A 21,137-nucleotide genomic window follows, 5' to 3' on the forward strand; every position below is an offset into this window, starting at 1 on the left:
AACAGTAATGATAGTAATGAAAAGTTAGAAGAGGAGCAAAACAACAAAATGAGGCAAATAAATGAACTACGAGATACATCAATTAATGCAGCAATTGGGCAAGCACGTTTACTGGGTGTGATAGACCACGAGGCAAAAGCTGGTGCACTACACCGTTCAATGGTGAAAATAAATACCATGCCATAGATTTCTTGGCATCATGCAAAGACAATTTTATTACTAGTCCGAGTGATGCCGTTAAGGTACAATTTGTACAGAGGCAGTTCGAAGAGGGAACTGAGGTATGGGCTCACAAGCACATTCAGCTACTAATGATAAAACTTTCGAAATCCTTTTAGCTACTAATGATAAAACTTTCGAAATCCTTTTTTTTTAAAAAAAAGAGATACTGGGATGATCCAAGAAACACCGATTGCAAAATCATTTTTTTTTGTGTGTGTGTGTGTGTGTTAGTAGAAGAGCCAACATCGTGTTACGAGTGTAGGCAGAAATGCACGGGTTTTAGCTCACGCAGGCTGGCGTGAGGAGGGAAGAACTATACTGACGTGAGGTCTGGAACATGACAAGGAATGAGAATTCAAAAAGCGGACGTAATTAGTTTGATACTTAACTTTAATCCATTAATGATGAACGTCGCCCTTGACGGTACATGATACACAACCTTATCTGTTCAGAATACATTATTGAAGATAGTAATTATAGTAACTGAATATGGTGCCTTGCTAGGTCGTAGCAAATGACGTAGCTGAAGGCTATGCTGAACTGTCGTCTCTGCAAATGAGAGCGTATGACAGTGGACCATTGCTAGCAAAGTCGGCTGTACAACTGGGGCGAGTGCTAGGGAGTCTCTCTAGACTAGACCTGCCGTGTGGCGGCGCTCGGTCTGCAATCACTGATAGTGGCGACACGCGGGTCCGACGTATACTACCGGACCGCGGCCGATTTAAAGGCTACCATCTAGCAAGTGTGGTGTCTGGCGGTGACACCACACATTTCTTAAATGGGCCAAGTCATAAATATGGGAATTATAAAACAACAATTTGTCAGTGAATTAAATAACTTGTCCAATTAGATAGACCACTGGAGATGGTGACAGAAATTTCTGCCTTAAAGAGGGACTTCACATCCATTTATGTGAGAACTTATGCACAGTCCTACTGAATAGTATTGGAAAGAGGGATAGGGCTCTGTTAGAGGCCCAGATTTGCAGTGCATAGAGCGAATAATGATAACAGATATCATGACACGTGTTACAATAATAAATGATAATAATAACGGTAGAATAGGTAACATATGGAGAGCCCACCCAGTTAGCCGTGAGGTCTAACGCACTGCTTCCCGGGCGGGAAGGCGCGCCGGTCCCCGGAACAAATCCGCCAGGCGGATTAATGTCGAGCTCCGGTGTTCCGGGCAGTCTGTGGATGGTTTTTAGGCGGTTTTCCATATGCCTCGGCGAGTGTGGGCTAGTTCCCCTTATTCCGCCTCGGTTACACTATGTCGGCGATTGCTGCACAAACACTTTCTCCATGTACGCGTACACTGTAGTTACTCTACCACACAAACATTGGGGCTACACTCGTCTGGTGTTAGACGTTCTCGGGGTGGGTGGCGGGGGAGGGGGGGGGGACAAAAGATTTAGGACCTGAGGATTAATGATTTATGTAAGAAAGATGAAGAAATGGCGTATGGGAGTATTTATAAAGATGTATGTACTACGGAAAGGAAAAGCAGGAGGAGACCGAAGCATATTTATTGAAGGAAACTGAGTTAATGAGAGCAGCTATTGTAGAAGTTCAGCCTATTATTTCTGTGAAAGTGGGGGAAGTGAAACGTATTCTACTTTTAGATTTTGAGTCTATTTTTCCAGCTACGAGCGGATGCTGATATTTAATGCCGCCGAATTTTTTACTCTATTCTCAAAATCGGTTGTGATGTTACATTTCATGCATATCACTCGGTCGACTTTCCCGCTCCGCTGACACAAGTTAAAACCCAATGCCGCTAGAGGGCTCCGAATCGTAGCGTTTAACATGACGGTGTGTACCGCAACTATATCGGTGCCTGAGGAACAGCGTGCTGTAATCGATTTACGAACTCGAAGAACACTGTCTCCTTCAGTAAGACAATACCAAACCACATACGAGCTCTGCAACATCTGCGGCAGCTCGACGCCTTGAGTTCGCTGTCACTGATCAGTCTCCAAACAGTCTCGTATCGGGCCCATCCGATTTTCACCTGTTTCCAAAACTTAAAGAACAACTCCGAAGACCACTTTGGTAGTGATGAAGCGATGCGAGCAGAGGTGAGGTTGTGACTCCGTCAACGAAGTCAGACATTGTACAGTGTCGGTATCAACAAATTGGTCTCTCGTTGGAAGAAAGGTGTTCGTCACCAGGGTGACTATGTTGAGATAATTATGTAGACATGAAAATTAAAGATGTAGTATGTTAATAACGGTTGTTTTACTTCAAAATCTTTAAGAGTTTTTACATACAGAACTCGGACGCACTACTTATACTATTGTATTTCACAATCTTTCTGGCAAAAAAGTTGGTGGAGCTACCCATAAATTGTGTGAAAATAAAGGCCGCAAATACGGCATGCAGCAAACCAGTTAAGAAAGAAACATTGATAGAATTTAAGATTTAATACACGATTCTGTCTTGGAATTAGGCCAGACAGCTTTTTAATACATTGATGGGCACAGAGTAATATCATTCTCATCCATTGGTGTCGTCAGTTGCATAATGTATGCATGACACTACACATTTGTACCACTGCCAATCTTAGTTTGTTTCTATACCTCTTCGTACAGGTCTTTTACCTCCTCGTCAGAATATGTGCTCTTTGGTGCATAAACATGAATGATTCACGTGGAATATCTTTCGCTTATTTTTAAAACGAGTCTTACTAGTTTGGCTCACACCTATGATATTGTTTTCAACTTTATTGTTTAGGATAAATGCATGAATTTTCTCCCTGCTCTGTCGCCATGTAATAAAATTAAGACACTACTTTTGATTCTGTTTCAATCTACGCTTCGTTTCTTTCCCCTGCTGATGTCTCATGACCCTGCTACATATAATTCGATCCTATTTAACTACTCACCTAACTCCACTGACCTATCATCGGAGCCTAGAGTTCTGCAATTTAATGTCACTAAATAATTAAGCAGCAGAAGAGGAATTATTAAAGATGCTAATAACTCTGTCCATGGAAAGGCAAATGCCTGCATTCCAGCATGCAGGTAAATTCTGTCCTCATAGATTGATTCATGACACTAGGCTTGTTCGACTTATACACGTGTACAACATAACTGTAATGAATGGAACAGCTTAACTTAGGAGGTCGTATTTACCAGGAACCACGATTTTCACGCGAAGAAAAGCTTTTAGACCTTTAGAAACTTAACATTTACATGTTTACCTGTTAGTCGTTATTCACTCACAGTTGCAACGGTGACAATAATTTGTCTTTATGGAGGAGTGTATTTGTGGAGAAAAGTACACAATGATAACACTGATAAGCTCACACCTACGGCCGCCCAGAGATAAACGTACTCATACGCCAGTGCCTCCACACGGTGCCTTGGATGTCGGAGCAAACACACCAGGTATAGTTTTAGTTCCTTTACATACTGATACTTTAACTTATATTTTATTTATCTGCTAGGTCAGTATCACGTCACTATTATCCGTGACTTATTATTGAATTGATAAAATAGACAACCACCTAGTTGTCAGACGTTTATTTGTTTAGACCTGACCCAGGTTTCGATATTACTATGAGAATCATCTTCTGTTCAACAGCCATGCCTACCTCACTTTCAGAGTTTAGACATTTTAATTAAAGTTATTGCATGTGACTTGAGGTAGTTAACTCGTGATTCGTATAACATGTTTAAATGTAACCAAAGTAATACCACGTACGTCTGAAAATAATATTCGTAGAAGTATCAAAACCTAATTCAAATTTAAATAAATAAACTTTTCGGGACTGGCTGGTTGTTTATTTCATCAACTGAAGATAGTCACTGTCGTTGTTAACAGCCATGTTTAAGATTCTAACTACGTGTATGATAAATTTTCCTCTTTCCGCCCAAAGTGAGTATCTAGCATAGTTCTGTTTTCTACAGTGCTGCCTCTTAAATTTGTTTTTATGGGGAAGTTAATTTCTTACTTTGCCACCAACAAGCAGAAACAAAATGTTTTAGGAAAATACAACCAGTGTGATAATTAGAACGGAAAAAAGTGATATCTTTAATGCGCTGTTTGCTGGCGTTTATCGCATCACTTGGATAAATACATTCATCATGACATCATTCCAAACGACTAGCCATTTAGTCAGTCTGTGTGCTACTATTTTGGGACAGCGTGTGTACATCTTGCTTCTGTTCTTCGTATATTCAATTACTTTTTAGTGGATTTTTTTTAAAGTTTTATTGAATAGAACTACATGCTACTTGGTCCGCGCTAATAGTATGCGAGCCCTGTGGGAACGAAATTGCCGTATAGCGCATCCTCTCGTCAGTATTTTATTTCAAGGAATTGTTTTAAGTACAGAGTGTATGAAAAAGATTGATTCTATTTCACAAGACCATAGCATCTACATGAACATTGTGAAACGTCCCGTTTGGAAAATTATAAAATGATTGTGCTTGAAAACTTCTGCGTTATTTGATTTTCAAACAACTGAGGAAAACTGAACGTACTCAGACATTTCTCTCTTTACTTATTCTGATCATCACTATACTGACACAATATTTTTTTAGCGCAACGCAATCTGACTTTCAATAATCCCTACAAATGAATGGTCCTGACTAACAATAACCTATACCATTCATGAATCACTTACCTCACAAAAATCTTCGTTACTCGAACTACTGCAATTCAGCGAGCGCCAATACTGCCAGCTAAATAAAAGATTTTAACTATTGAAGGCACTAACTACTGATAGGCATAGTTAGCAAATGAAAGATTTTGACAGAAAACAAAGAATGTATTTACCTCAGTAATGTTCAAAAGTCATCGTATATATATCAGTTCGTGACATCCATCTTTACAAATTTTCTTTTCGCCAGCCGCGGTGGTCTAGCGGTTTCAGGCGCTCAGTCCGGAACCGCGCGACTGCTACGGTCGCAGGTTCGAATCCTACCTCAGGCATGGATGTGTGTGATGTCCTTAGGTTAGTTAGGTTTAAGTAGTTCTAAGTTCTAGGGCACTGATGACCACAGATGTTAAGTCCCATAGTGCTCAGAGCCATTTGAACCATTTTTTTTTCTTTTTCCGGCGGAGACACGTCCAGATCGTGCTCACAGAGTAATCTCTCAAAACTCTTGCATCTCTCTCTCCACATCCATCACTGATGGCGGCTCACCTCCAACTGCACAGTGCTATGCACTGTTCACATCCAACTGCCCAACACTACAATAGCGAATATTCCAGCAATGCCAACCAGCCACAGACTGAGACTGCACACAGCACAATCAGTGATTTTCATACAGAGTGTTACATGACGTTACCAACATAAAAACCTAAACAGCCTACTTGCATACCCACCATGCTCCCCGCCAAAAAATTGCCCAATAATTATTTGGTATTTTTTTTATATTAACGATAACAAATATATCAAATGCACACATTTATTGATACAATGTGTGTCAAAAACAAAAATTGTTCTCTTAAAGACAGTCCTGATCATTCATCACAGTAGTAATTGCAGTTATTTTTCCCTCCAAGTCTGACCAGTAAAAGAAAATGCACACAGAAGTAGTGGATATCCATGCAGGCTTGAAGAAGTAGTGTTGTCCTTCCAATGGAAAGACAGTGCTGACCTCGACATGTAGACAGGTAATGGGCCACAACAGAGTCAGTTGAAGTTTTGAAGAATATTGGTAGGTAGGTAATCACAGAGCACACCCACAGTATTTCATGTTGAGATTATGGTATTGGTGGGCCACCGGAGGTGCAGACCCACTGCTGTCCTTGTAGAGATGGCCAACAGCCATATGTTGCGACTGTATAGGTGCACAATCACCATCAAAGAGTCTTGCGGACAATATAGCCAGTCTATAAACCACCACCTGTGCACTCACAAACTTTCTGGAATGTCATTAGAACCAGCAATGCTGTTAACCAGTCCCTGCTGAATTATCAAACACGTGCAAACGCTAACAGTCCCCTCTTTTTAACTTCTCACATATTATGCATATACTATGACCTACAGAAATGTGTGCAGTGAAATGAAACTTAATTTGAAGAACTGGTGTCTATACAATGACAAATTTATGGCATAATAATACAATTATAAAGATACAGAATATATCATTAAAGAACATAATAATACAGATAACGTTGTAGTAATAAAGGCTTTATAAAAGAATATAAATAAACATATACACCAGTATTACAGGAATTATGACATAAGTAAATAAATGTAATAGTGAGAATAGCTTTCAAAACATTAACTTCAGACATGAGCATTAAAACAGAACAGAACAAATAATGTCTAAACATCTTTACAAAGTAAATAACATATTATTAATGCAAATTATATTTGAGGATAACAGTATTCCTCATCATAGTGAATGTAGCTTAGTATTAGAAAAATTCTACAACAGATAAACACATAACGACAGGAATAATGCAAATACACAAGGGTAAACAAACACATAGAGCAATAACACAAAAGGAAAGTACGGGGCTTATTTTCAGTGTGACATTTGGTACTGTTGATTTGCCAACAGAATTTTCTTTACCTCTTGGAGATCTCCCTCAGTTCATCATTATTCCCAAAAAGTCCTATCCATACCTGCTTTCTGTATTCTATTCATATCCTCTTTCAAAATAATTATTCTTCATTGTCCACTACTTTTTTTGCCAAACTTTTTTCATGTAGCTTCTCAATGCATTTCTTCCAATTCATCACAACTCATTTTCTTATATAGGCTACCACCTCTTAAGCTAACTTAAATCTACTTAGCTCAGGTGCATAAACTAAGGGACGAGGCAATGCAGCAGCACAAAACAATTAACACAAGCAGCCATGATAAAAAAATGCAAATTGGCAAAGTAAGCAGCAGTATATCTAAATTAGCAAAGCAAATACAACATTACAACTAATATGACTCAATGTGCAGCAACAAGAAAAATAAGTCAGTAGTAAAATTGGCTTAATACAAGTTAAAATTCAGTAGGACAATGCCTGACAAACAGCAGCATCAAATGCACTAACTTATACCTAAAAACGACAAAGCTCAAGCAGAAAAAATACTACAGTACTGATAGTAAATGTCTAATAACTATGTCAGATGTTAAGACTATAGTAATGCATCACAATAACTTACTTTTCCAAACAAGTTACCAAGTCGTTGAAAAAATTATGTACGTATTTCCTATGAAGGGAAATGTCTATTTGTACTTTCTTTTTTAAGACAGTAGATCATAATACTATTATTTACTGGGTCTGTAGACAGAAAACTTTTCTATTAACACATATATTAAATTTTATTTTAACAAATGCCGTAGTGCAGGCAGAAACAAGATATTAAACACACACACACACACACACACACACACACACACATATATATATATATATATATATATATATATATATATATATATATATATATATAATGTCATTTACTAGGCAAATGGCATTTCAGTAAATATCAGCAATTACAAGCTCCAAAGTGTAATAATTTGTCTTCAAGTATGAGCGTGTTGTATTTACGATGCTTTCTACAAACAAACGTCAATAGCTAGGTTAATGGCCTCTTCACCTAATGGCTTTTTTGCAGGCTATTGCTGCACAGCTGGGCTCCCACAACACATTACGTCAAGGTCACTTACCTTCCTTACTGAAATGTTTACAGCAGCAGAGTTTCTGCTACAGTGACAGTCTGATATAAAATAAAATAAAAAATTCACAGGTTGAAAAATTACAGTATAAACGTGCGGAAAAATGAAATGAAATGAATAGCAGTGTTGTGATACATTCAAATATGTACACCCATTTCATAACACTTAAAGTACGATTCTTGGTTTTCAACATCCTTTTTCACAAATCAGAGTCCCTAATCACTAGTCATTATTCCTCACCTTATTACACATATACATATTCGTCGATACTTCTTCAATATTTCACCATAATAAATACGTAATGTAATCAAATTCCTCATATAGCATCAGCTTATTGATCATAAACATACCTCAACAGCATAATACACATTGTTGTCATAATAATAACACCATAACATCTCAGTTAAATCACAAAAACGTGGTAACTTCCTTCAACAATCTGAAACCCTTTAGAAAAATGCTCTCTGCTCGTTTCAGTAAAGTCATCTACCTCAAACGTACTTCAAAAATCACTATCCCATACCACATACTTCAAAGCTCTCGTAGTATCACAATCACTCTGAAAAAATATGAACAGTTCACATAGTACAGACAAGATACAATTTCTTATGTGTGAATTAATTTAACTGTGTAATTACATAAATATCTGTCACTGACATACTAAAAAGAACTTTGTTTCTCTGTTAAATAATCAGATAGCTGTGTAATTCTGTGTTAGAAAAATATGGTACCGATATGTAAAGTTATATAAGCAAATACCGTACTAGCTAGGGTTCCTAGCGCTTCCCACACGTTTAGTACACAAAGTAAACGTGTAGCTCCTGATGATTAACGTAATTATACCCTCAGGTGTTACATATTACAGCAATGGAATGAAGTGTTTCACCAAAAATCTATTTTGTATCTTTGTAATTATATAATCTTAAAAAAAGTTTTTTAAGTACAAAAATTAATCACTCAAAAGCGTTTCCTGTAGCGCTACACTGTGAGTCTTGCTGTAAGATAATTTCTGTCATTACTTAACGGTAAAAATGTGCCAAGTGTCGTAATTGTTGTGGTCCACAAGCAAAGTTCTGCAAAAGTCAATGTACTCACCTCGTCATAAACAAAAGTGAAATACTATGCATATAGATATCGTAGTTACTACGTATATTACCGTGACCAAGAAAGTACTGTGCCATAACGTATTGTTGTGTTATGAAAAGGGCTGTCTCATTGTAGTTATACCACAAAGGTTACTGCTAAAACATATTTTGCTTTCCAGATGAATGTAGAAAAACTGTGCAGATATAAAACACATACAGCGCAAAAGCAACAAAATAAATTGTGTCACTCATTAGCACCATTGATATATAATCGTGTAGCTGTCAAGCAGTCCAAATACTAAGTCATCTGCAATCTCACAGGAAGTACTTTAAATCCAGAATGTATTTTCAAGTACACCAAAATGTTGTATTAAAACTTCATTAACAGTGTATGTTCCTAATATGCAAGCCTTATCGTCGTTATGTAATCGTGCAACTAACAAGCAAGAATGTACACACAATAACACTGCGTCGTCTGTTCACTATAAAAATGCATTCGTAATTACTGTCTAAATAAGTCAACTAGGTTCTAGACTGAATAGCTGATTTCAAAACATTTTTGCATGTTAACAGTTTCTAAGTGTGACAAAGCGTACTAGTAACATGAAGTGAAAAATTTTATAGTAAAGACTAAGTTAAAAAGTAGATTATCTATCAATAAACGGTGTTACATGTGAAATGTGGTGTAAACCTTTACTCTTCCTAGTACACAGAGTTTCAACTTCAACGCAATTATCATGTGGTATAAGTTGGATTCTGTAAGGTCCATTGTAAATCAGAAAGAACTTGGGATTCAAGTGTTTCTTCTTATGTGACAATGAATGAGCCTTAATGAGAACTTTCTGACCATTATATAGTTACTTTGCATTTGGTTTACTGTCTAGTTTTCTCCATTTGTCTGCAGCAGAATTTATATTTTTGATAGCAAAATCACTTATGTCTTTGTGTCGAAGTTTACGTGTATTCGAAAAGGTACAAGCTCTCTGATTCTGTTTGGTGGTTCTTCATCCTTCAGTACAAGAACAGGTAGTAAAGCAGTGGAGTCATGAGGCATTTCATTCAGCTCGTTTTTAAATAAGTGTAAATATCTGTCCCAATATTGATGCTTTCGGTGACAATAAAGTCTGTAAAGCTTATTGATTTCTTTCATAATGCGTTCAGATGGGTTACAATGTGGTGAGTACAACGGAATAAAAACAGGTTTGATTTTATGATTCCGAAGCATGCGTGACCAAATAGCAGATCTGAATTGCAGTCCGTTATCTGAAATGACTTTAGCAACGTGTCCAACTTCATGTAACAAATTTTTAACAAAGGCGTTGGATACAGACCGTCCATTGGCTGCACGTAACAGAGTGCAAGAAATAAATTTTGAAGTAAGTTCAACAGCACCTAGATCGTACGAAAATCCATTCGATGTCCTGACAAGGGGTCTCAAGAGATCAACAGCAGCAAATTATTGTAATTTAGAAGTAATGATAAGAAACAACGGAATGGTACATGGTTTAGCTTTTTGACAAAGTTTACAAATAGACAAGACTCTCCATATTGTTAAAATAACAAGTCGTCCGAAGAATATGATAACATTTTCGTGGACCAAAATGTGCGTAGCTAAAATGAATGTACCAGATGAGCTTATTAACAAAATCGTCAGGAATGCAAAGTACCCATAGATTGTCATCAACAGTGCAACGTTTCAGGAGTTTGTTGTGTGTGTGTCTTTTCATGCCATTTACTTTTGATGTCTTTCCAAATCTGATCTTTATCTTGTTCACGAGCAATGTCCTTTAAAGATGTGGAGATGAAGTTTTCAGAGGCGACTTTCTGAATGTAAAGAATACTGAATTTTTTTTCGATTTTGCCTTCTGTGTTACTTTTCTCAAGCCCAGCAGGTGCACGTGACAGTGGGTCCGCAACAATGTTCTCCTTGCCAGGAATTTAGACTGTTGTGAAGTGGAATTCTTACAGAAACAATGCCCAACGTTTTAACCTGTTATGATTTAATTTTGAACACATAAGAAATTGTAATGCACGACGATCACTGTATACCTTTAGGTGTTTACTAGAAGAGAAGAAATGCAAATTGTTGAATGCCCAAACGATAGCTAAAGCTTCTATTTCACTGACTGAATAATTCTTTTCAGATTTTGTTAGCACGCGGCTAGCAAAAGCAATGGTTTTCTGAACAGTAGTGTCATTTTCTACGGCTTCTTGAAATAAATGGGCACCAAGACCGGCAATAGAAGAATCCGTTCTAAGGCAGAAATCTTGTGACAGATCTGGATGAGATAATATTGGCGCATTAAGTAGCGCTTCTTTCAAAGAATAGAGTTCCAGTCGTGCCTATTCGTCTCAGTTCCAAACAGTATTTTTTTCAGTGAGAGAACAAAGTTTTGGTGTAACCAGAATTTGCATATTCAGAAAACGACGGTAAAAATTTACTAGACCTAGAAAACTGCGGATTGTATTTTTGTGGATGGAAATGGAATGGCTCTGATTGCTTGTAACTTTTCAGGATCCGGCTGAATGCCTTCAGAAGAAATGTCCCAAAAACTTTACCTTTGAACTATCGAATTCAGACTTTTCCAAGTTAACTGTAATTCCAGATTCTGCAAAAATACATAACACATTGTTGAGGATACGATTAAGTTGTTCCCATGAGGCTCCTGCTATTAGAATATCGTCAACGTATAAGATGATATGACGTTTTAAGATCTCAGGTAACATGGAATTTAGCCCACGAATGAATGCTGCCGAAGAAATATTTAAATCAAAAGGAAGTTTCCGAAATTGATAAAAAAAACGCTGAAACAAAGAAACGCTGAGTATTTTCTACATTCTGGATGAAGTTCGATCTGATAAAAGCTGTATCTGAGATCAGTAGAAGACAACACCTTTACAACATTAAAATTTTGAAGAAGTTCTTCCAACGTTTGCGGCCTGTCTGTTTCAGGAATGATGATAGTATTGATTTGTTTCGAATCTAAGACAAGCCTGATCGATCCATTTTTCTTCTCAACAACATGTAATGGATTGTTATATGAGCTTACTGCAGGCTCAATAATGCCCTCGTAAAGCACAGATTGTATTTCTGTTCTAACACGGTACCTATAATGTACCGGAATTACGTATGGTCTAACACAAAACTTAGTATTTTCACGAACACGAAATTGGTATTAAAACCCTTGATTGTTCCTGTTTTGTGAGTAAAAACTGTGGAATTTGCTTGTAAAATATTGAAAAGCTCCTGCCTGTCAGTGCCATTACAATTCTCACTTGTTTGAATTTTATTCTGAATTAAGTCATTAGTATCAAATGCGCCGTCGATATCATCCCTGACGATAGTAGCAGAGTGATTGTCAGAGTCAAGTTCCGTCGAAAGTTCCAAATTGTTGTCTAACAAGAGGTACAGCCGATTAATTACCTCGTCATGATTTGAGAGCCAATCTTCAAATTTCAAAGCTATTGACTTACCTTCTTTCTCTAAACTAATTTCAGCATCGTGAAAGTTTAAGATTGCTTTGTATTCATTCAAAAGGTCTTCGCCCAATATAATTTCTGTTGACAATAATAGAACGATGAGAAAGTTCATAGTGAATCTGTGGCTTAGTTTGTTGGGGCACATCTACACTTTTTCCAAAAATTGTACCTTGGAATTTAATCTCACGTAAAGGAAGTGTGGGGCAATTGTTCGATTTGTTGCATTTGCTAAAAGCTGTTTCACTAATTACTGAAATGGGTCTGCCAGAGTCAAGTACTGCCGTAAATTTTACGTCATTTACTGTAATCTGAATAACAGGTTATGCAATATGGTTCTGTTTTACATCGTGTTCCTGAAGTAAGATGTCCATTTTTCACGTAATTAATAGACTCGGAAGCTACGTCGTCAGCTCCGTAAGTATGTTTTGTGGCTGCCATCGGTGTGAGTCATTGTTTACTGTCTCTTTGTTGGAATTAGAAGACCTCACTTCTACAAATTCACCTTGCCGAGAGGGCCTTACCCTGTTTGAATCCCGCCAGCTCTGATGAAATTCACGTCTTTCGTTCTGATTACATCGTTTGTCGTCATGTCGGTAGTTTCTGTAGTTTCTTACTTCTCGGTTAAGTGATGGAGAATTTCTCCCTGAGTCATAACTACACGGTGGCCAGTTGCGTATGAAATTGTTCTGTCTCCCTTGATAACAATTATTTTGGTTCCCATATTGTCTGTTTCTATGACTGTCTCTCTCATAGTCATTACCACGGAGAGGTGATCTTTCCCTGTAATTATTATTACCCTACCAACGGTTGTCATACGGGTGGTGTCTGTTTTGGTCACGATTTGCGTTGTAAGAATACCCTTGTCGTGTCCAGTTATCATTTCTGTCATCGCGGAATTGTGACGGACGTGACCTGTAATAATTGTTTTCCTGTTTTCGCGTCCCTCGACTGTCTGTGTCAATTTCTAATTCTTGTAAGAGTCCCTGAAAAGCTTCATTGTCGTCTTTTCAACGTCTTACGAAAATAATATATCTTAAATGTTCAGGCAATTTGATTAAGCAAGTACAGATGAATTCTGAGGGTACTGATTCCTATGCAACATGTCTTCAAAATATTTGACGAGACTGGAAAATTCAGAATGTTCAAAGTGTTTCATCATTATGATGCTATGTTTTACTCGGTCTTGAGTAGCTTGAAACCAATATGCTGAGAGGAAGGCATGATAAAATTCTCCTGCAGTGTGACAAATACGAATAATCGAACGCATTCTTACAGCGGGTTCATTTTCGAAGTAGCTACACATAAATTCCAATCTGCGCTCTAATGACCATTTGGGAGGAAAACAATGAGGAAATTGATGAAGCCACGCTTGTGGATGAATGTCGTTGCCAGAATTCTTAAATGTTTTGAATTTAATTGTAGTAATAAACAGCTTATAGTCAAAGTCATCATGACGGCGAGTCCCATATCGGTCATTGTTACGTCGTGTCGGTGGTTCCATCTCAAAATTCAGTGCACCTTGCCAATTTCTTTCATAATTTCTGAAATGCCCTGTGTTATTATTTTCTGGCTTTTCCGTATTTGTAAATCCCTCTTCCCGTATTGGAGCAGGAGTGTCCTCTGAAATATGTAATTCTTGTATTACTTGTGCCAACTGATCTTGTACTTCCCAGATTTCCCTTTCGTGTTGCGTATTAATTTGGTTCTGATTTTGTTTAAATTTCTTAATTTGTTCATACTCTTCTATGTCAGTGTAGACTACGGGTCTCGTGTCATTCAGATCATCATCTACCATTGTAGATAAGTTAGTGAACTGGTCTGAAAGCTCGGATACTTTCTCCGATAACGAACTGATTTCCTCCGTGTGTTTTTCAGAACCAAGTTTTAGAGTATCTACTGTGTTCTTTAAGTTTTCTTGAGTTTTTGCAAGCTGCGTAATCGAATCGGTAGTTTTAGCCCTCAAGGTCACGTGATTTTCATGAACAATAGTTTGCAGTTCTTTTATGGCAGCTTCGTGATTCTGTAATGCATTTTCATGCCGCGAAAAAATAGATTGAAAATGCTCACAAATTTGTGTTTTTACGTCATTAGAGACTTTTTGACATTTCGATTCGATTTTAAATAACTCAGCAGTTAAACCATCACGTGCTTGTTCAAGCGTTTGCTCAATTGTGTTTAACTTTTATAGCTGTTGCTGTGTTTCTTTCTGACTTTGTTCCATTCATTGCATGAATTGCAATAACAATGTATTAGTGTCTGGAACTTGTTCCTTTGTGCTTATCAGCAGTGAATAACAGGCAACATTCGCATTTTGAAAAGCAGAAAATGTGTGTTGACTTGGCTGAGAAACGGGTAATGACGCAGAACCTGCATCTACAGTATTTGCAAAATTTTGTCCTGTCATTTCGAATTCCTGAGGAGGGCTGTTGCCGGCCGATCGATCGACAATGCTTCCCTGTTCACTAATTGTTTCACTGTCTACACCATTATTTGTTCCTTTTCCCTATACACAACTACCAAATTACTACTTTGAATGTCTGTTAATTCATTACAAGGTGGTGCTAACAAACTAGTCTCGTCTTCACTGTCCTTTATCAGTTTACTTTGGAGCGAAGTATTACGTTTTTCACACGCCATAATTGTCACAATATTTCATATGATAACACAGAAAAACACAATTTGAAGAGCGAAATAAGAAAACACATTAAAATAGCACTGAAAATAATATCCAATTAATTGGAAGCGCGGCTGTGAAATACTTGGTGCAAACCTATATTCATGTCACAACTGTTTTACAGTACAACAATGAAAAACTACAACTTCAAAGGAAATTCTCTCTACAATTACACGTTAGCAATAAACAATAACTACACTAATTACAGAAACTACAAGAAAAATCAGAAGATTCCAGTAAGGTATCCTCGGCTAAGGGTCGACATATGAAACGTCCCCTTTGGAAAATTATAAAATGATTGTGATGGAAAACTGCTACGTTATTTGATTTTCAAGCACCTAAGCAAAACTGAACGTACTCAGACATTTCTCTCCTTACTTATTCTGATCATCACTAAACTGACACACAATATTTTTTTAGCGCAACGCAATCTGACTTTCAATAATCAAAAAATGGTTCAAATGGCTCTGAACACTATAGGACTCAACTGCTGTGGTCATTAGTCCCCTAGAACTTAGAACTACTTAAACCTAACTAACCTAAGGTTCAAATGGCTCTGAGCACTATGGGACTCAACTGCTGTGGTTATTAGTCCCCTAGAACTTAGAACTACTTAAACCTAACTAACCTAAGGACATCACACACATCCATGCCCAAGGCAGGATTCGAACCTGCGACCGTAGCAGTCGCACGGTTCCGGACTGCGCGCCTAGAACCGCGAGACCACCGCGGCCGGCTTTCAATAATCCCTACAAAAGAATGGCCCTCACTAACAATAACCTATACCTTTCGTGAATCATTTACTTCACAAAAATCTTCGATACTCGAACTACTGCAATTCATGACATCCATCTTTACAAGTTTTCTTTTTCTGGCAGACACACATCCAGATGGTAATCACATAGTAATCTCTCAAAACTCTCGCATCTCTCTCTCCACATCCACCACTGCTGGTTGCTCACCTCCAACAGCACAACGCTACGCACTGTTCCCATTCAACTGACAAACACTACAATAGCGAATATTACAACAATGAGTCCAACCAGCCACAGACTGGACACAGCACAGTCAGTGATTTTCATACAGAGTGTTACGTGGCGTTACCAACATAAAAACCTAAACAGCTTACTTACAATTGTTTATTTAATTTAAATTATTACATAGGCACTGTTTTCGAATTAAGTGTTGAAGTATTTCATGGCTTGCTCCCTTTATATATGTGGTGTCACCGCCAGACACTACACTTGCTAGGTGGTAGCCTTTAAATCGGCCGCGGTCCGTTAGTATACGTCGGACCCGCGTGTCGCCACTATCAGTGATTGCAGACCGAGCGCCGCCACACGGCAGGTCTAGTCTAGAGACACTGCCTAGCACTCGCCCCAGTTGTACAGCCGACTTTGCTAGCGATGGTTCACTGTCTACATAAGCTCTCATTTGCAGAGACGACAGTTTAGCAAGGCGCCATATTCAGTTACTATGAATGTATTCTGAACAGATAATATTGTGAATCACGTTCTGTCAAGAGCGACGTTCATCATTAATGGATTAAAGTTAAGTATCAAACTAATTACGTCCGCTTTCTGAATTCTAATTCCTTGCCATGTTCCAGACATCACGTCAGTATAGTTGTTCCCTCGTCACGCCAGCCTGCGTGAGCTAAAACGCGTGCATTTCGGCCTCCACTAGTAACACGGTGTTGGTCTTCTGCCAACACAACAATATGTACTTTTTTAACTGCTTTACCAGCGCACTGTCAATGACGACATTTACCGTACGTTTGTGCAACTGTATAGATGAGTAAAATCTCTACCAATGTTCTTTACAAATATTGCAACGATGTTAGTCAGTTAGGTCTCTGTAAGTCCATCTTTATACAGCCAGGGCTGCACCGGAACTAAAAACCATTTTTAGATCTGGTGCAGCTCTCGCGGCCTACCGATCTCGACCGCGCACTGGGGCCTGCCGTTTCTCTTCAGCCCAAGTAATGTAGATTATGACTGTTTACTACGGTGCCACAGTTTTATATTTGTCATGGCCAAACTTAGGCATGCAATATTTCAGTGTCACGCGCTTCTGAAGGAGGCCAAATTATTTTGGCTTAAACCTGGGTAAAGTTTGGCTTTTATTTGCAACTGAGACTGACGTGTTACATTTTCGTTTCTGAAGAAGAGAAATTTGTTATAATCGAGTATAGATTGAAGTATCAGGAAGTCTTTTGTGAAAATATTTTATAGATTGCCGCCATGTACGGAACTGAAGCATTGACAATAAACAGTTTAGACAAGAAGAGAATAGAAGCTTTCGAAATATGATGCTACAGAAGAATGCTGAGGATTGCGTGGGTCGATCACGTAACTAACGAGGAGGTACTGAATAGAATTGGGGAGAAGAGAAATTTGTGGTGCAACCTGACTAGAAGAAGGGATCGGTTGGTAGGACATATTCTGAGGCGTCAAGGGATCACCAATTTAGTTATGGAGGGTAGCGTGATTGGTAAAAATCTTAGAGGGAGACCAAGAGATGAATACAGTGATCATATTCAGAGATACGCAACTTGCAGTAGTTACTGGAGATGAAGAGGCTTGCACAGGATATAGTAACATGGAGAGCTGCATAAAAGCAGTCTTTGTACTGAAGACAGCAAGACAAGATTAATGTAAAGGGTGTTTCCACATGACTGATCTGATTTCATAAATCTTCACATTGTACACGAATAAGCTAGATATATTTAGCGAGATTTATCTTATGCATAAGAACTAAAAGTTTGCCTTGGCATCAGTCGTAAATTTCCGGTTCATGGTGGTCTCCCTGGTACAGATAGCTTGTTCTCTCCCTCGTTCGTTGCTCATTGTGTGTCGAGTGGGTCTGATGATAACACGGCAACACATGGATTCTTGCGTTCTCCGTTTCAACAGATACAGTTCAGTTACAACCGTGCGTCGTGATTTTTGTCTGGCGTGTTTTGCAGGTACGTTTAGTGTTTAACAATGAGGCTGCGTTCCATTTGAGTAAAAGGTAAATAGCCATAGCGTAATAATACGGGGACATCAACAGCCGCACTCAACGTCACGCACGAGGGTGACACTCCAAAGCTACATGTGCTTTGCTTCTTTTCCCGAGAAAAGTACTGCACCGCATTACTTTTTGTGTAAAATGACGTTACAGGAATCGTTACCTGGATTTTTGAAGGCGTGTCTCTTTGCAGAATAGCTAAATCTGCCGAAAATTTCATTTTTTTGGCAGTATGGCGTTTAGGTGAACTGGAACCTGCATGCAAGACCATTGAACAGTGAACTGCCTCGACGATGGATCATCCGCATGGGACTTACCGATCTCACACTGCGCCATCGACCCCGGCCTCCTCGCGATGTATGTTTGGTCGAAGCTACCGGCAATTAATTTAGCAGCATCTCTCTAAATTACTTCGGTATCTGCTTTCAATCCGACCTGGTGAGGGTCCCAAACAGAAGAGCAGTACTCAACAATACGTCGCACTCATTTTCTGTACTCTATCTGCTTTGTAAATGAGCCACATTTCCCTACAATTCTCCAAATAAACGTAAGTCGACCGTTTGCCTTCCGTACAACCTACCTTACGTGCTCAGTCGATTTCGTGTTTCTTTGCAACGCTAGACTTAGATATTTAATAGATGTGTCACTGTCAAGCAGCACACTACCAGTAATGTACTCGAAAATTATTGGATTATTTTTCCTACTCCTACGCATTCCTTCACATTTAGAGCAAGTTGCCATTCATCACACCACATAGTAATTCTGTCCAAGGCATCTTGCATCCTCCTGCAGTCGCTTAAAGGCGGCCATGTCTCGTACACTACAGCTTCGTCGCTAAAAACTTACACTGCTGCTTACCATACCCGTCAAATTGCTTGTGTGTGTAGAGAACAAGATCGGTCCTATTACACTGCCCTGGAACACACCTGACGACGCGTATGTGTCCGATGAACACTTACCGTCCTGGGTTCTATTACTTAACAAGTCTCCAAGTCAATCACATATCTGAGCACCTATCGTCTATGCTCAGACATCATTGTAAACACATAAAATATCAAAGGGGACAAACTATACATTAATTATCAACAGACTGCACGAAAACTCAGTAAACGACTTATTATCATTCTGATTCCGCAGACTGTTGTCGGCTGTGGCCTTCTCCACCACTCGCCTCCATTCACCTTCATTGTCTCTTTATCTCCCCGACCATACACGTTCACCAACATCTATTTTTCTTTTACGAAGTATTCTTTCCTTTAATATAAGTCCTCTTATGAGGCTCTAATTGAGATTACTTACCTAAATTTTATAATGTAACATAATATTTGATACTAGGTGCAACCCTCAACTTGGAAGACGTATCCTTGTATAAGGATTTTCTCGTACCTCTCCTCCCTCATTTCACTCTCTTCTCTACTGTATTTGGCCACATGGTGTATTATATTCCGGAGCATGAGAGTGTGGCTAATGGGCTGAGCTGAGTTCTGTGCCTCTAACCTTCAACTCTTTAAGTTTCTCAGACATTTACTTCAATGTGTGTATCAGCCGCTCACATGCTCTCTGAGATCTTTTCCAGCTTTTAACCACATTTTCCGTATGGTACTTCCGAAATACCTGATTTATAGTGTGCACCGAAGTGACAAAAGTCATGGGTTACCTCTTAATATCGTGTCGGACCTCCATTTTCACGGCGTGTTGAAGCAACTCCACGTGGCATGGACTCAAATTGTTGTTAAGTTCCCTATAGAAATATTGAGCAATGCTTTCTCTACAACTGTCCACAATTGCGAAACTGTTGCCGGTGCAGGATTTTATGCACGAACTGATCCCTCTAATCGTCCAGGTGTTCTTCTAAACAATTACAAACAACTGTGCCCTAGTAAAAATTCCATCGTTGTTTGAGAACATCAAGTCCACGAATGGCTGCAAATGGTCACCAAGTAGCCGAAAACCATTTCTAGTTAATGATCGGTTTAGTTGGACCAGAGGACCAGTACATTCTATGTAAACACAGTTGTCTTATTGACAACTTGGGCCCATGACTTCGAACGGGTCTACACCACACTCGAACCCTACCACAGCTCATACCAACTTAAATCGGGACACATGTGACCAGGACACAGTTTTAGGGTCCTACCGATATGATCACGAGCCAATTAGAGGGGCTGCACTGCAGACTATGTCGTGCTATTAGCAAAGGCACTCTCGTCTGCGCCTGCTACTATAGCCCAGTAACGCCAGATTTTGCCGCTCTGTCCTAACGGATACGAAGGTCGTAGGTCCCACATTGGTTTCTGTGGTTATTTCACGCAGAGTTTCTACACTGTTAGCACTGACAACTCTACCCAAACTCTATCCAAACGCCACTCGTCTCCGTCACTTCGTTTTCTGTAATGCCTGAAATTTGGTTTTCTCGACACACATTTGACCCTATTGATCGCGTAATACTGAATACCCTAACGATTTCCGAAATGGAGTGACCCATGCGTCTAGCTCCAATTATCATTTCGCTTTCAAAGTCTGCTAATTCCCGTTGTACGGCCATAATCACGCCAGAAAGCTTTTCATGTGTATTGCCTGACTACAAATGACAGATCCACCAACGCACTTCCCTTCTATACGTCGTGGAAGCGACACTGTCGCCATCTGTACATGTGCATATCGCTATCCCATGACATTCGACACCTCAGTGTATGTGAAACAGTGTCCCATCGTCTTAATCGAGGACAGGGACCCGATTAGAAGCAATTTGCAGTATTGTGATTCATAAATCCCTTGTGCAGTTTTGATTAGTTTGTTGCGATTGGTGAAGATTCATAAAAAATGGTTCAAATGGCTCTGAGCACTATGGGACTCAACTGCTGTGGTCATCAGACCCCTAGAACTTAGAACTACTTAAACCTAACTAACCTAAGGACATCACACACATCCATGCCCGAGGCAGGATTCGAACCTGCGACCGTAGCAGTCGCACGGCTCCTGACTGCGCGCCTAGGAAGATTCATAAAGGAACACCATTTTCAC

General features: G+C 39.0%; 1 protein-coding gene across 2 annotated transcripts in view; it reads left to right on the forward strand.

Moving 5' to 3' along the window:
- Positions 1 to 3,562: 3,562 nt before the first annotated feature.
- LOC126266833 (uncharacterized) overlaps positions 3,563 to 21,137 on the forward strand; it is a 60,348-nt gene continuing 42,773 nt past the window's right edge. The window contains exon 1 of one of the 2 annotated variants that reach the window (XM_049971393.1): positions 3,563 to 3,613. The gene's annotated coding sequence lies outside the window, so the exon portion shown is untranslated. Of the gene's footprint in view, positions 3,614 to 18,344; positions 18,471 to 21,137 lie in introns of those variants that run through there. The other variant, XM_049971394.1, reaches the window with a different exon arrangement.

This window comes from Schistocerca gregaria, chromosome 4 (genome assembly GCF_023897955.1).
Source record: "Schistocerca gregaria isolate iqSchGreg1 chromosome 4, iqSchGreg1.2, whole genome shotgun sequence".
NCBI classification, from domain to species: Eukaryota; Metazoa; Arthropoda; class Insecta; order Orthoptera; family Acrididae; genus Schistocerca; species Schistocerca gregaria.